The sequence below is a fragment of the Bos javanicus genome, chromosome 21 (genome assembly GCF_032452875.1).
Source record: "Bos javanicus breed banteng chromosome 21, ARS-OSU_banteng_1.0, whole genome shotgun sequence".
NCBI classification, from domain to species: Eukaryota; Metazoa; Chordata; class Mammalia; order Artiodactyla; family Bovidae; genus Bos; species Bos javanicus.
This window is the reverse complement of record NC_083888.1, coordinates 16,136,668-16,150,454: the sequence shown is the minus strand read 5'-3', so window position 1 is coordinate 16,150,454 and position 13,787 is coordinate 16,136,668. Positions and strand designations below refer to the sequence as shown.

Here is a 13,787-nt window from a genome sequence, read left to right as displayed (position 1 = left end):
GTGTACAGCCACCAGCTGTGAGGTGAGGGTTCCCCAGAGCCGTCTTAGATCCAGCACTGGAAGCGCTCATGAATGTGCTGAAGGTATATATTCCCAGTTATGGTTTAATTACGGGGAAAGGATGCGGATTAAGAGGAGAGGGTGGAGATGCCTGGGGCAGAGCCCTGGACGGGGGTCCAGACGCGGAGCACCCCATCCACTCCCCGTGTGTTAACAGCATCCGTGAGTGATGGCACATGCACGGTACTGCCCACCAGGGAAGCTCACACAGCGTTGGTGTCCAGAGTTTTTATCAAGGCCCCATCGTGTGGGCATGACTGCTTGGCCACACGGTTACTCTCAAGTCAGCTGGTCCAGCATGACCCAAAACCCCCTAGGTCACACAGACGTCACTCTAAACAAAGACCCTCCTATCGGGTATGACACAGATCACCTCCCAGAAGCTAAGAGTGGACCTCTGGGGACTGAACTTGGGTCAATTACAGGCAGATTCTTGACCGTCTAAGCCACCAGGGAAGCCCCTCTGTTTGGGCAAGGCCACCAATTCTGTCCTCCGCAAATGCTGAGCCCAGGCCTCAGCCCAGACCACTGCAGTTGGGGCGTCTGGGGCCCAGGGCTCAGAGCTGGAGTAGCTCTAGGCGAGTCCAGAGTGCAGTCAGGGCGAGCGCCCCAGTGGGCGGGCCCATGAGGAGCAGCGGGAGGGGAGTGGATGGGGCACTCGGGGGTGGGCGCGGGCACCGCGGGGCCGGACGCCGCTGTGGCATCTGGTGGGCCAGGGCCCTGGGCCCAGCCTCTCCTGGGGGCAGCCGTGTGCTCCCCCGTGCGCGGGGGAGCCTCTCTTCTCCTCCCATCCCTCCACGAGATGGAGAGGAGGCCTTCCTCCGAGCATGGGAACAGCCCCCAGCAGGGCTGCCTCAGTTACCCCGGGTTACCACACGCTCTGACCTCAGTGACATCATTCCATGAAGTCACCGTGTGAAACAGGAAGGACATCGTGGAGGCCAGGGGTGAGGTGACACGGTCAAGCGCTCCTTGTGGGCATTGGAGGGGCAGGGGGCTGGCAAGAGGGGCTTGTCCAGGGTGCAGGACGGATGGAGTCAGGGGAAGGAGGCCAGCCTGTCCTGGCGGGGCCCTTTCTGGGGTGGGGGGTGCTTTCCTGCAGCCCTTCTGGGGTGATCCAACTGGCGCTGAGGTTGGATTCGGGTGTCCTGAGCCAGCCTGGCAGGGGCACAGGGGCTGGGACGGGGTGTAGACTGGTGGGCATTGGAGAAGGTCGTCCATGGTCACGTCCCAGCTCTTAGCTCGCCCCGGGTCTTCGTCCCTTGGGGCGGTGAGGTCCCGGGACCCCCGGTGGGTGGAAGGCAGAAGGCATTGGTCCTGGGGGCTCCAAGAAGCTCAGGGGAGGGTGGGATCAGATGCCAGGTCATGCCAGGGTGCCTTGATGCCCACCCCAGGCTGTCCTGGGTTCCAGCCTCTCCCTGCCCACAGCTGCTGCGCCATGCTCCTGCAGATCGGAGGAGCCAGCCCTTGGCCCCACGCTGTTCAGGTCACAGGAACAGTGTGAGGGGCCAGCCTGAGCTGAAAATTCATTTCCTCAATGGTCTGGCGGCTGCTGACAAGAATACTGAAAACCACACGACGGAGGCAGGCAGAGGCAGTCGTACTTGGCCGGGTGGCTTCTGAATGGAATCTGATGTTTCAGCTGCTAAGTCAGATCCAGCCAGGCCTTCGAGGCCCTTAAAGGGCTCCATCCCCAGCAGGCAGGTGAGGCTGGCCCCCTCAAAGAGGTCAGATCCACACAGGGTGTGAGGCCTTGTAAAAGAGTGGCCTGTGTGGGAACAGGCTTTGTTCTCCTTTAAGGTCTCTCTGCTTTGTTTGTTGAATCTGTTCTCTTCCTCTCTGGGAGAAAACTGACCGGCCACAGACCTTGGTCCCCTGGGGAGCAGGCTTCAAAGAGAACGTTGGCGTCTCCTTGTTGGAAACCTGTGGTCTGTGGGCCCTCACGCCTCGTCCCATCTCAGGCCGCCCAGGGCCAGGGGCTGTGACCTTGTCTGGTGTTGGCCTGTCCTTGGGGCCCTGGAGGGCAGTTCCTCCCAAATAGGAGAGGGTGGGCGGGGAGATCAGCAGGACCGCATGAGCCTGCTACTTTCCCAGGACTTCCCCCTGTTTCAGGGACTGGGGAAGGGAAGCAGGAGTGGATCCTCAGCTCTGATTTGCTGGCTGCTTGACCCCAGTTGCTCAACTTCCCTGAGCCTCAGCTTTGCCATCTGGGAAATGGGGATAAAAATTGTATTCCTCACACTGGTTGAGTAGAAGAGATCAAGTGAGGGGCCGGGTTCAGAGTCAGCTTTCCTTTGAGGTTGTGATGAGGCTGGGATGGTGGTGATGGTTTCAGAATGCTTTGGGCGGCTACGGCCTCTGGATTGGGATGTCCGTGGGCCAGCCCCTCCTTCTGGAAGGGTCCTTCCCGCACGGTCGGGATTGCCCTTTCTGCGCCCTTGGCCGAGAGACGCACAGGTCTTGTCTCTTAGGCGCTCCTCAACCTGCGGCAGGTTCTGTGGACAAGGACCCAGCAGGGGCGCTGGGGCGGAGGGTGATGCCTGGGTGTGCCCGGCCCACCCTTGGCTCCAGGTGGATGGCGCAGTTGTAGCAGGATGGCCACCCGCGTCTGCTGCTGCCAGGCACGCAGAAGGCCCTGGCTCAGGTCCTGAGGGCCTTGGCCGGGGACGGGGGTGGGAATGGGAGGGGCCCGACAGCAGTGGTGGGTGAGAGGCTGGGCTCGAGCACCCTCGGCAAGGCTCACGGAGGCCGGGATGAGCAGAGACTACTGCCCCTGCTGCCCCCGCCCCCTCCAGCATGGACCACCCCTCCCAAAGCCTGGCTGCCAGCCGGGAACCCCCAGTGCCGGGGCCAGAGAAGGGGGTCTGTACCAGTGTGTCCCGAGTGCCCGCCTCCCTGTGCTGCTGTTCCAGCCCCTCCTGCAGGCATCGGACCAGCCTGGGGTCCAGCCTGCAGTGCCTCTCTGGTCCCTGAACCAGAGACTCCAGGGACCACCAGCTGGAGAGCCCCTGCTCTGCAGCCCCCCGTCACCACGCCGGGTGACTCCCCCAGTCATCTCCAAGGGCTCCGTTTCTCAGCCGTGAGCTCGTTCCGTCCTCTCGTAAGTGTCGGAGGTGCTGCTGGTACCGAGACCTGGGGTGGGCGTGTCAGGCCACAGCTGGTGAGGGCCGGAGCGGGATCTGAACCCTGGCTGGGCCCCAGGCCTGCAGGTGGCTCTGGAGGCCCAGGCCCCGAGCATCCCTGTGTCTGCGCCCTGGCACCAGTCGCTGCCCGCTGCAGTCCACCTGAGTGCTGCCTGGCAGTGGGGGTGGGGCGCTCTTCAAAGCTGACCGCCGGCAAGATCTCCAGGGCCAGCCCTTGGCTCCCGGGTCGCAGTCTGATCCTTGTCTCTAGGTGACAGTGGCCAGGAGGGTCCTGGAGCTAGGGTAGGCACGCATCTCTCTGGGCTGCCCGCCAAGTGTGGACCATACATGGTCCTTCTTTTCTCTTGTTCTCTCTCCTGCCCTGACCCTGCCTGCCTCTGGCCTGTCTTTAAAGCATCAGGGCGGAGATGCAGGCTGCCAGGATCTGTCTTCTCCTCCTGGGCACTGTGGGGGACCAGCGCCAGGGGTGGGTGTGGGCAGGCACGCCCTCCAGTCACGCTCTGGGAGAGGCCGAGCCTGTGATCCCCCTGCCCGAATTCCGGGGCACACCCCGCCACCACAGGAGGGCGGATTCAGCACATCCTGTCTGGCCTTAAAGAGGTGGTGGCCAGGAGGAAACCCCAGAGCTCGGGTTCGGGGCTGTGCTGAAGGGGGATGAAGCACCCCGCGTCCGACCGTCCGTCTGCATGGTGTGGCCCCATGCCAGCCGGGATGGCCTTGGTGGCTGCGGGCCGCCTGCCAGGCCCCCCGTTGGGTGATCCTCAGGACTGCGAAGGGTGGTCATGGGGCTGGCGGGGCGGCTGTGCATGGTGGTGGGGTGACTGCTGACCCCACGTCTGCTCTGCGAGGTGGACACGGGTCCTGTTGACTGGAAAAACAGTGCATAACCTAAGGGTTGAGAATTATGTTTTGTTCAGCAGACAAAACTTGGGACTTAAGCCCAGACCACAGCATCTCAGCTCTGAGGGACCACTCTGAAGAGGTCAGAGGGGAAGCCAGAGTATATAGGAGATTGTGCAACAAAGACCAGGGAGTCCGAACATGAAAAGATAACTGTTAATTAAAGACAACCAGTAGCTCAGCTGGTGAAGAATCCATCTGCAATGCAGGAGACCCTGGATTGATTCCTGGGGTCACGAAGATCCCCTGAAGAAGGGACAGGGTACCCACTCTAGTAGTCTTGGGCTTCCCTGCTGGCTCAGACGGTGAAGAATCCGCCTGCACTGCGGGAAACCTGGGTTTGGTCCCTGGGTTGGGAAAATCCCCTGAAGGAGGAACTAGGAACACACTCCAGTATTCTTGCCCCAAGAATCCTATGGACAGAGGAGTCTGGCGGGCTACAGCCCATAGGGTCGCAAAGAGTCAGACGTGATGAAACACAGCACAGACATCACACAATTCTTTCCTATGTATGGGAAGATGTAGGAGTCCGGGCTCTCTGAGGTCATCCCTTTGATGCGCACCTCAGCTCCTGGGGCCAGCGCCCTTGCCTTCCCTTCCTAGTCTCCCGGGTGCCCAGTCCGGGGAGGCTGTGATGGCTGAGGGCTGCAGCATTTTTTGTTTACTGATGTGGCAGGCAACGTTTTTTTTTTAATGTAGTCCATTTCACAGATAAGGAAACTAGGTCCCAGAGAGGCAGCTGCCAAAACTCGGGGCGGCCCGAGTGACCTCGGAGTGGGTGCAGGCCTGGGCAGTGCCGCCCCCCAGCTCCTCTGCCGCCTCCTCAGCAACTCAGGACAGCCTAGAGGGGCTCCCCCCGGGTCAGAGCCTGGTCTGGGGCAGCAGTGGCACCCTGCCCTGAGGGGAAGTCCATGTCCACCTTGTGTGCTGGCCGGGGATGGGGGGCCCAGGCCCCCAAGTTTTGGGTTCACCACCTTAGAGCATCTCCAGGTGTTCGGGGCCTGTGAGGAGCTGTGGCTAGTGAGGCCCTTGGAGGGATTGGGGGGCCTTCACCAGCCCCACCGAGAAAACAGCAGTCGCCCTGCCCAGCACACCCTTCTGGGAGCTTGCTGACTCCTGGGCTCCAGCAGCTTCGGCAGAGCCGGAGTCCGCCTTCCAGAGCCATGGGGGCGAGGGCGGCATCCCACTGAAGGAGAAAGGTCCACAGGTCCCTGCGCCGGCTGGAACTGTGTTCGTGATCCTGTTACTTAAGCAAGTCCAGACTCAGGACTAGACGTAAGCTCCCTGCCCTCGCAGCTCTCTCTCAGCTGTCAGGCTGACAGACGCGCAGGTGAAACACCCAGAGCTGCAAGACCAGGGATGCCGTCGCTGGGACCGAGGCTCTGCCTGCGGTTGTGTCGTCTCTGCCTCTCGGGTGGCTGAGTGTGTGGGTTGACAGGGAGGGGGGGCCTCCCCATGAGGCCCTCTCCGGCAGTTGGGTGTCACGGAGGGGGCCTGTTTTTGTTTTTTAATATCTATTTATGTATTTGGCTGCGCGGGTCTCAGTTTCATCTTTAGCCACCAGGGCAGCCCTCAGGTTCGGCACGTGGGACCTTTGATCTTTGTTGCAGCATGCCAACTCTTAGTTGTGGCATGCAGGATCGAGTTCCCTGACCAGGGGTTGAACCCGGGCCCCCTGCTTTGGAAGCATGGAGTCCAGCAACTGGACCACCGGGGAAGTCCTCAGAGAACCTGTTGTTAGAACCGCGCAGAGGTGGACAGCCCTGCGTCGCTGTCCCGAGTGTTCCCCGCTCCGTACCCCCTCCAGCTCCTTTCTGGGCCTGCTGTGTCCTTTCTCCACGAGGTGAGCAGCCCAGGAGCTGAGCTCCGGCCAGGGACCCCACCTCCTGGACAGACACACGGCCACATCCCTGCTGGGAGCCGGGCCAGATTACGCTGAGCTGTCGCTGCGGGTTGGGCTATAGAAACTGACTGTACTGGCCAGCTGGGCTTTCTTTGCTGCTCCCGGGACGTTTTACACTAAACCTTTCACATGCGTTACATGGCTCCATCTTTCTCTGGGAGGCAGGTATCTCGCCTCATTTTCTGCAGGGAAACGTGAACCTCAGAGCAGAGCACCCCGCACTGGAGCGGCCAGCGCTGGAATGTGAGCTCTGCGGCTGTCTGAGCTCGTTCACCACTGCGTCTGTCCTGTGGGGTCCGGGTTGACAGGCTGTGCAGCGAACATTTGTCGAGTGCAGGAACGAGTGTGTTGCCTGCTGCCCGCAGCTGTGCTGTAGCCGTGGCCACATCTGCACACCGCCCGCCCCCATCCTCTGACCATGTCCACCCTCCCCACCTTAGCATTTCCACCTCACTGGCCTGCGTTCTGCCTCAGAAGTGTAGGACTCCCACCCCAGGGTTTCTGCACATGCTACTCCTGCCTGGACTGCTCTTTGCCTCTCGAGCAAACTCCTCTCTGTCCTGCAGGTCTAGGGGTGTCCTTCCCACACCCTCTGCCACAGTACAAGTTCTTGTTTTAATCTCTCTTTTTACCATTATTTTTAAAGCTTTTATTTTACATTGGAGTGCAGCTGATGAACAGTGTTGTTAGTTTCAGGTGTGCCACGTGATTCCGTTATCTGGATACTTGTATGTGTTCTTTTTCAAATTCTTGTCCTGTTTAGGTTATTCTAGAATACTGAGCAGAGTTCCCTGTGCTGGCTATACAATGGATCCTTGTTGGTTATCTTTTAACTTTATTACTTAAAAAGAAATCTCTTTCTTGGAGGAGAATTGCTTTACAGCATTGCGCTGGTTTCTGCCACACGTTCTGTGTGGGTCTTTGTTTCTGCGTGGGCTTTTCTGTAGTCCTGGGGAGTCGGGGCTGTTCTCTGTTACGGTCCGGGCTGCTCACTGCAGTGTCTTCTCTCCTGGTGCACAGGCTCCAGGGCGTGCAGGCTCGGTAGCTGTGGCTCCCGGGCTCTGCAGCACAGGCTCAGTTGCTCTGTGGCATGTGGGGTTTTCCCAGACCAGGGATCGAACCCGAGTCTCCTGTATTGGCAGGCAGATTCTTTACCACCGAGCCCCCAGGGAGCCCCTCATTATCATTTTAAAATATAGCAGTGTGTAATGTCAGTCTCAAATTCCCAACCTCTGCCCACCCCCAGCTCTCCCCCTCTGGTAACCACGAATGCATTCTCTCAAGTCTGTGTGTCTGTTTCTGTTCTGTAAATAAGCTCATTTGTATCACTTCTTCACATCTGTAAGTGATATCCTATGATATTTCTCTTTCTCTGACTTCACTTAGCATGAATCTCTAGGGGCATTCATGATGCTGCAGGTGGCATTAATTCTTTTTTTTTAGTTCAGTTGCTCAGTCGTGTCTGACTCTTTGTGACCCCATGGACTGCAGCACGCCAGGCTTCCCTGTCCATCATCAACTCCTGGGGCCTGGCTCAAACTCACGTCCACTGAGTTTGTGATGCCTTCCAACCATCTCATCCTCTATTGTCCCCTTCTCCTGCCTTCAATCTTTCCCAGCATCAGGGTCTTTTCCAATGAGTTGGCCCTTGGCATCAGGTGGCCAAAGTATTGGAGCTTCAGCATCAGTCCTTCCAAAGATATTCAGGACTACTTTGCTTTAGGATTGACTGGTTTGATCTCTTTGCAGTCCAAGGGACTCTCAAGAATCTTCTCCAACATCACAGTTCAAAAGCGTCAGTTCTTTGGTGCTCAGCTTTCCTCATGGTCCAACTCTCACATCTGTACATGACTATTGGAAAAACCATAGCTTTGACTACACAGACCTTTGTTGGCAAAGTAATGTCTCTGCTTTTTTAATATGCTGTCTAGGTTTGTCATAGCTTTTCTTCTAAGGAGCAAGTGTCTTTTAATTTCATGGCTGCAGTGATTTTGGAGCCCCCAAAAATAAAGTCTCTCACTGTTTCCAATTGTTTCCGCATCTATTTGCCATGAACTGATGGGACCGGATGTCATGATCTTTGTCTTTTGAATGTTGAGTTTTAAGACAACTTTTTCACTCTCCTCTTTCACTTTTATCAAGAGGCTCTCAGTTCCTCTTCGCTTTCTGCCATAAGGTTGGTGTCATCTGCATATCTGAGGTTATTGATATTTCTCCCAGCAGTCTTGATTCCGGCTTGTGCTCACCCAACCTGGCATTTCGCATGATGTACAAGTTAAATAAGCAGGGTGACTGTATACAGCCTTGACGTACTCCTTTCCCAATTTGGAGCCAGTCCATTGTTCCATGTCCAGTTCTAACTGTCGCTTCTTGACCTGCATACAGATTTCTCAGGAGGCAGGTAAGGTGGTTTGGTATTCCCATCTCTTTAAGAATTTTCCAGAGTTTGTTGTGATCCACACAGTCAAAGGCTTTAGCAGAGTCAATGAAGCAGAAGTAGATGTTTTTTTGGAACTCTTGCTTTTTCTATGATCCAACACATGTTGCCAATTTGATCTCTGGTTCCTCCACCTTTTCTAACTCCAGTTTGAACACCTGGAATTTCTCAGTTCATGTACTATTGAAGCCTGGCTTGGAGAATTGGGAGCATTACTTTGCTAGCATGTGAGATGAGTGCAATTGTGTAGTAGTTTGAACATTCTTAGGCATCGCCTTTCTTTGGGATTGGAATGAAAACTGACTTTTTCCAGTCCTGTGGCCACTGCTGAGTTTTCCACATTTGCTGGCATATTGAGTGCAGCACTTTCACAGCATCATCTTTTAGGATTTGAAATAGTTCAGCTGGAATTCCATCACCTCCACTAGCTTTGTTCATAGTGATGCTTCCTAAGGCCCACTTGACTTCACACTCCAGGATGTCTGGCTCTAGGTGAGTGATCACACCGTCATGGTTATCTGGATCGTGAAGATCTTTTTTGCATAGTTTTTTTCTGTGTATTCTTGCCACCTCTTAATATCTTCTACTTCTGTTAGGTCCATATTGTTTCTGTCCTTTACTGTGACTATCTTTGCATGAAATGTTCCCTTGGTATCTCATATTTTCTTGAAGAGATCTCTAGCCTTCCCCATTCTGTTGTTTTCCTGTATTTCTTTGCACTGATCACTGAGGAGGGCTTTCTCTCTCCTTGCTATTCTTTGGAACTCTGCATTCAAATGGGTATATCTTTCCTTTTCTCCTTTGCCTTCTGCTTCTCTTCTTTTCACAGCTATTTTTAAGGCCTCCTCAGACAACCATTTTGCCTTTTTGTTTTTTTTCTTGGGGATGGCTTTGGTCACCACTTCCTATACAGTGTTATGAACCTCTGTCCATAGTTCTTCAGGTACTCTGTCATATCAAATCCCTTGAATCCATTTGTCTTTTCCACTGTATAATCATAAGGGATAAGTCATATCTGAATGGCCTATTGGTTTTCCCTACTTTTTTCAATTTAAGTCCGAATTTTGCAATAAGGAAAAATTGTCTCTTGTAACAGACTTAATAAAGTCTGTTTTGTCCGATATGATGATTGCTACCACAGCTTGCTTCTGGTTTCCATTTGCATGGGGTACCTTTCTTCATCCCTCACTTCTGGTCTGAGGCGCCCTAGGTCTGAAGTGGGCCTCTGTGGACAGCACGTATACTCTCCTTTTGCCATTTTGTTAATTGTTTTGGATTTGTTTTTGTAGATCTTTTTCCATCCCATTTTGTTCTCTCGTGATTTGATGACTATAGTGTTGTGTGTAGATTCCTTTTTCTTTTTTGTGTTTATCTATTGTCAACTTTTGGTTTGCAGTTACCTTCAAGTTTTGATATAGCGGCCTATATATAAACAAGGTTGTTGTAAGTTGCTGGTTTTTTCATCTCGAATGCATTTCCAGCATCCTGCATTTGTGTTCTCTTCTCACGCTGATGTCATATTTGTATGTAGGTCACTTCCTCATTTCCTGCCTTCACTCTAGTTTACCTGTATCAGGGAGTCTTCCCATGTGTACTTTGTTTCTAGTTGTAGCTTTTTCTTTTCCACCTTGAGAAGTTCCTTTATCATGAGCTGCAAAGCTGGTCTGGTGGTGCTGAATTCTCTTAGCTTTTGTCCGTCAGTGAACCTGTCGATTTTTCCATCAAATCTGAATGAGAACCTTGCTGGGTAGAGTATTCTTCGTTGTCGATTTTTTCATCAGTTTAAATGTAGTGTGATGCTTCCCAGGTGGCTCAGTGGTAAAGAGTCCTGTCAGTTCAGGTGGTGTGGGTTCAATCCCTGAACCCCTGGCAGGAAGATCCCCTGGAGAGGGAAATGGCAGCCCACTCCAGTATTCTCCCGTGGACAGAGGAGCCTGCTGGGCTACAGTCCACAGGGTCACGAAGAGACGGCTGCATTCTCAGGATGTGTCTAAGCAACCCGCCTGCTGATGGGCGGGGCTGGGTGGGGTCAGGTCCCGGTGAGGAAATGACGCCCTCCAGGAAGGCTCACGTCAGTGAGTACTCCCCAGAACGACCGCCTGCAGTGTCTTTGTCCTCGCCATCTGCCACAGCTGCCCCCCCACCTCCACAGGAGACCCTCCAGTACCAGCAGGTAGGTAGGTCTGGCCTAGGCTCTTATGAGGTCACTGGTTTGTTTTTTTAACTGGGCCCTCGTGTGCATAAGACCTTCCGTGCAGCCTCCCAGAGTGGAGTTTCTGTTTCTCCCAGTCCTGTGGAATTCCTGCAGTCCAACCCTGCTGGCCTTCCAAGCCAGGTTCTCTTGAGGCACCCCCTCCCATTCCAGACCGGGGAGCCTGACAGGTGGCTCAGAACTTTCATTCCCGCGGGACAACTTCTGTAATAATTTCCAGTTTGTGAGCTGCCCTCCTCGCGGGTCTGGGATTTGATTGTATCGAGATTGCACCCCTCCTGCTGTCATATCGTGGCTGCTTTGTCTTTGGACGCAACGTATCTTCTTCGGTAGGCTCCAGCCTTTTGTTGTTGATGCCTGCTCAGCAGTTAATTGTAATTTCGGTGTTTTCGTAAGCAGGGGTGAGCGCACATCTTTCTGCTCTGCCGTTTTGTCTCCGCTGCTGTTTTACGCACTTGCTTTCTTCCGTGTTTTGTTGGCTTTTTCTTCCTTTGAGTGGAGCTCAGTTTCACTTGCTCATAGGCTGCAGATGCAGAAGGCTCTCACCCAGGACTTTAGACTGCCGTTCCTGGTGCAGAATGGCTCTCATCTCTTTTTTAAGTTTTGTTTTTTCCCCACATATAGCATTTCTGTGTGTGTTGGCTGTATACATTTGTTCGTACAAGCCTGCAGTTTCTCCCACTGGAGCACGACCCACGGAGACGGTAGCTGTGTCTGCCGTCCCCTTTCTCTGGGCCTGGCACATTGCCTGCTGGGTTGACGGTGTGCAGAGTGTGTGTCTGGAGAAGCTGAATGGAGGTGAGCAAAGCACAGCTCAGGGAGGTGATGGGCCTGTTCCGGGCCACACTGCTGTAGACGGGCGAGCTCCATTCTCATCCAGGCCTTCTGGCCGGGGCCTGAGCCCCAGCCCCTCCACGTGGCCTTGCGATCACGTCCAGCCCCAGGTGAGGACGGGGGGCAGTGGGGATTCACCTTTTCTCTCTCTCGTTCCTCTGCAGACGCTGCGCGTTTCTCCCCGCCCCACGGCCACGGCCCTCGCTCTTGCACGTGGCCCTGATCTTGTCCAGGGGATGCTCCGCCCGGCCCAGCGCTCTGAGCCGCCAGAAGCCGGCCCACCAGCCCTGGGAGTGGCGGCCTCGGGGGCTGCTCTGAGCTTCAGGGAAGAAGAGCCGTCTCCGTGTCCTGTGGGTCTGGCTGAGGCCTTGCCTGCTTTGCAGTGGTTTGCGGGGGGAGAGGACCTTTCAGGGGGCGTGGACGGATACCAGGACTCTCTCGGCCTGGAGGAGAAAGACACGTCTGCCAAGCCTTGAGGGCATCCTGGACTGGGGCAGGGGGCTGGGTGGGCTGGGGAGGGCGGGCAGCACAGTCCTGGGCTCCAGGCTTCCCTGGCGGTGTTGTAAAGTCTCCCCACACAAGACGCCCCTGGGAATGGGTGCATCAGGGCTGAGACTGGATTGTGCTGTGGAGAAAGTCTTAAGGGAGAGAACCGTTCAGTGACAACCACTAGGCTTTCTCAGCAAATGACCTCCAGGCCACCAGTGTTAAATAGGCTCCTGAGAGTCGGGCCTCACCCCCAGCGACCTCACCATCTCCCCGTCAGACCAGCCATGCCCCGGGTGCAGACACAGGTGTGCAGAGGCCCTGGGTGGCACGTGCCTGTGGGGCTTCCCATCACCTCCCCTCAGAGCCCAGCCCAAGAGGCAGCGATGACCCCATTTCCTGCCAGGAACACACTGACCCCAGAGTGGGACCATACCTGCCCAGACCAGGAGCACATGTGAGCTGGGCACCACTGGGGGACTCCAGGGTGCCCACGACAGACCCCACCAAGGGCTGGACTCAGATTGGAGGATGACACAGCCCCGTGACACTGGCCTCTCAACCTTCCAGCTGGTGATGGGGTCTGGCTCATGTGTCCCCTGAGCTCAGAACGTGACCATGGTCATGAGAGAACTGCCAGGCCTTTGTTCATTTTCCCACCTCCCAAGTATTGGGCTCCTCACGGGTCCAGCCGCAGCCTCGGGTTTCTGGAAAGGTCGGCTCCTACCAGCGGCTCCCGTCACGTAGTGTTAGAGGGTGTGGGCTTGTTCCCTGGCTGCCCTGGGGCACCGTGGGGGCCAGACAGGTGGTTTCCCAGGCCGCATGCTGTGCGCACCTTGTGGCTTGGCGCTCCCAAGTAGGCTGTAGTACTCGTGGGGCCGGTTGCTTTCCAGTTGGGCTGTGGGCGTCTCCTGGGGCCCCGAGGGCATCTTTAGGGCACAATTCGCCCACATATGTGCACCAGCCATAGGCCATCAGTTTCCCCTGGGGGAAAGGCAGAAGGCACGTCTCCAGGTTCCTGGGACCCCACGGCCCCCGTCTTTGTCAGAGGCCACCCCCTGCTCTCAGTGCTTCCTCTCAGCCACCCAGAAGCCGGGGCCCTGGTCCCAGGAGATGCCTCAGCCTGAGACGCCCAGGAGGCGGCAGCCCCGGCCTGTTGGATTGCTGCGCTAAGCACAGGTCTGACAGCACAAAGGACCTCACAGTGGTGCTTTCTCCACAAGTTGTGTTGTTTTTACCCATTTCTAACTTAATAAAAGAGTTGAGAAATCTTGCCTTCCTGGGGTGCCGAGGCCAGTCTTGGGGGACGCAAGGCGTGAGCAGGCTGATGTCCGCTGCAGCAGTCAGGGCTCATGGCCTGCTGTGCTGGGGAAGACCCACAGGCACCCAGAGGACAGGGCCTCCTGCCCTCAGGTCGTTTCAGCACCACAGGCCTTACATTGATTCTCCTGTGGCGTGCTGAGTACTCCTTCCCTGAAAAGCCCCTGCATGAGTGTCAACTTAAAGATGTAATTCCCCTGATTGCCACGTTTGTGTGCTGTGAGCCCCCAGTTAACGCTAATTTGTGTGAAAGTAACACAAGCAGCGTTAAGGGAGGCATCGCTACTCGAGTGTCCAGCATCAGTTACAACAGTAATGCCCCGTTTGCCTGCGCTCCTTTCACACGTGGTCATAGTTATCAGGCTCTGTAAACTCAAGAAGGTGGGACAGACAGGGCTGTGACAACCACAGAGTAAAGAGGAGGCCCTGTCCAATGTCCCACCGCAGGCTCTGGACGCCACACACACCCTGATCAAGGGGACGGTGGCCAGC

At 55.7% G+C, this 13,787-nt stretch overlaps 1 protein-coding gene across 7 annotated transcripts in view; it reads left to right on the top strand.

The window, feature by feature from the left end:
- KLHL25 (kelch like family member 25) overlaps positions 1 to 13,250 on the top strand; it is a 51,170-nt gene extending 37,920 nt beyond the window's left edge. For 6 of the 7 annotated variants that reach the window (XM_061394336.1, XM_061394338.1, XM_061394337.1 and 3 more), the window contains one exon: positions 11,654 to 13,250. The gene's annotated coding sequence lies outside the window, so the exon portion shown is untranslated. Of the gene's footprint in view, positions 1 to 950; positions 1,765 to 11,653 lie in introns of all 7 variants that reach the window. The other variant, XR_009732038.1, reaches the window with a different exon arrangement.
- Positions 13,251 to 13,787: the final 537 nt, after the last annotated feature.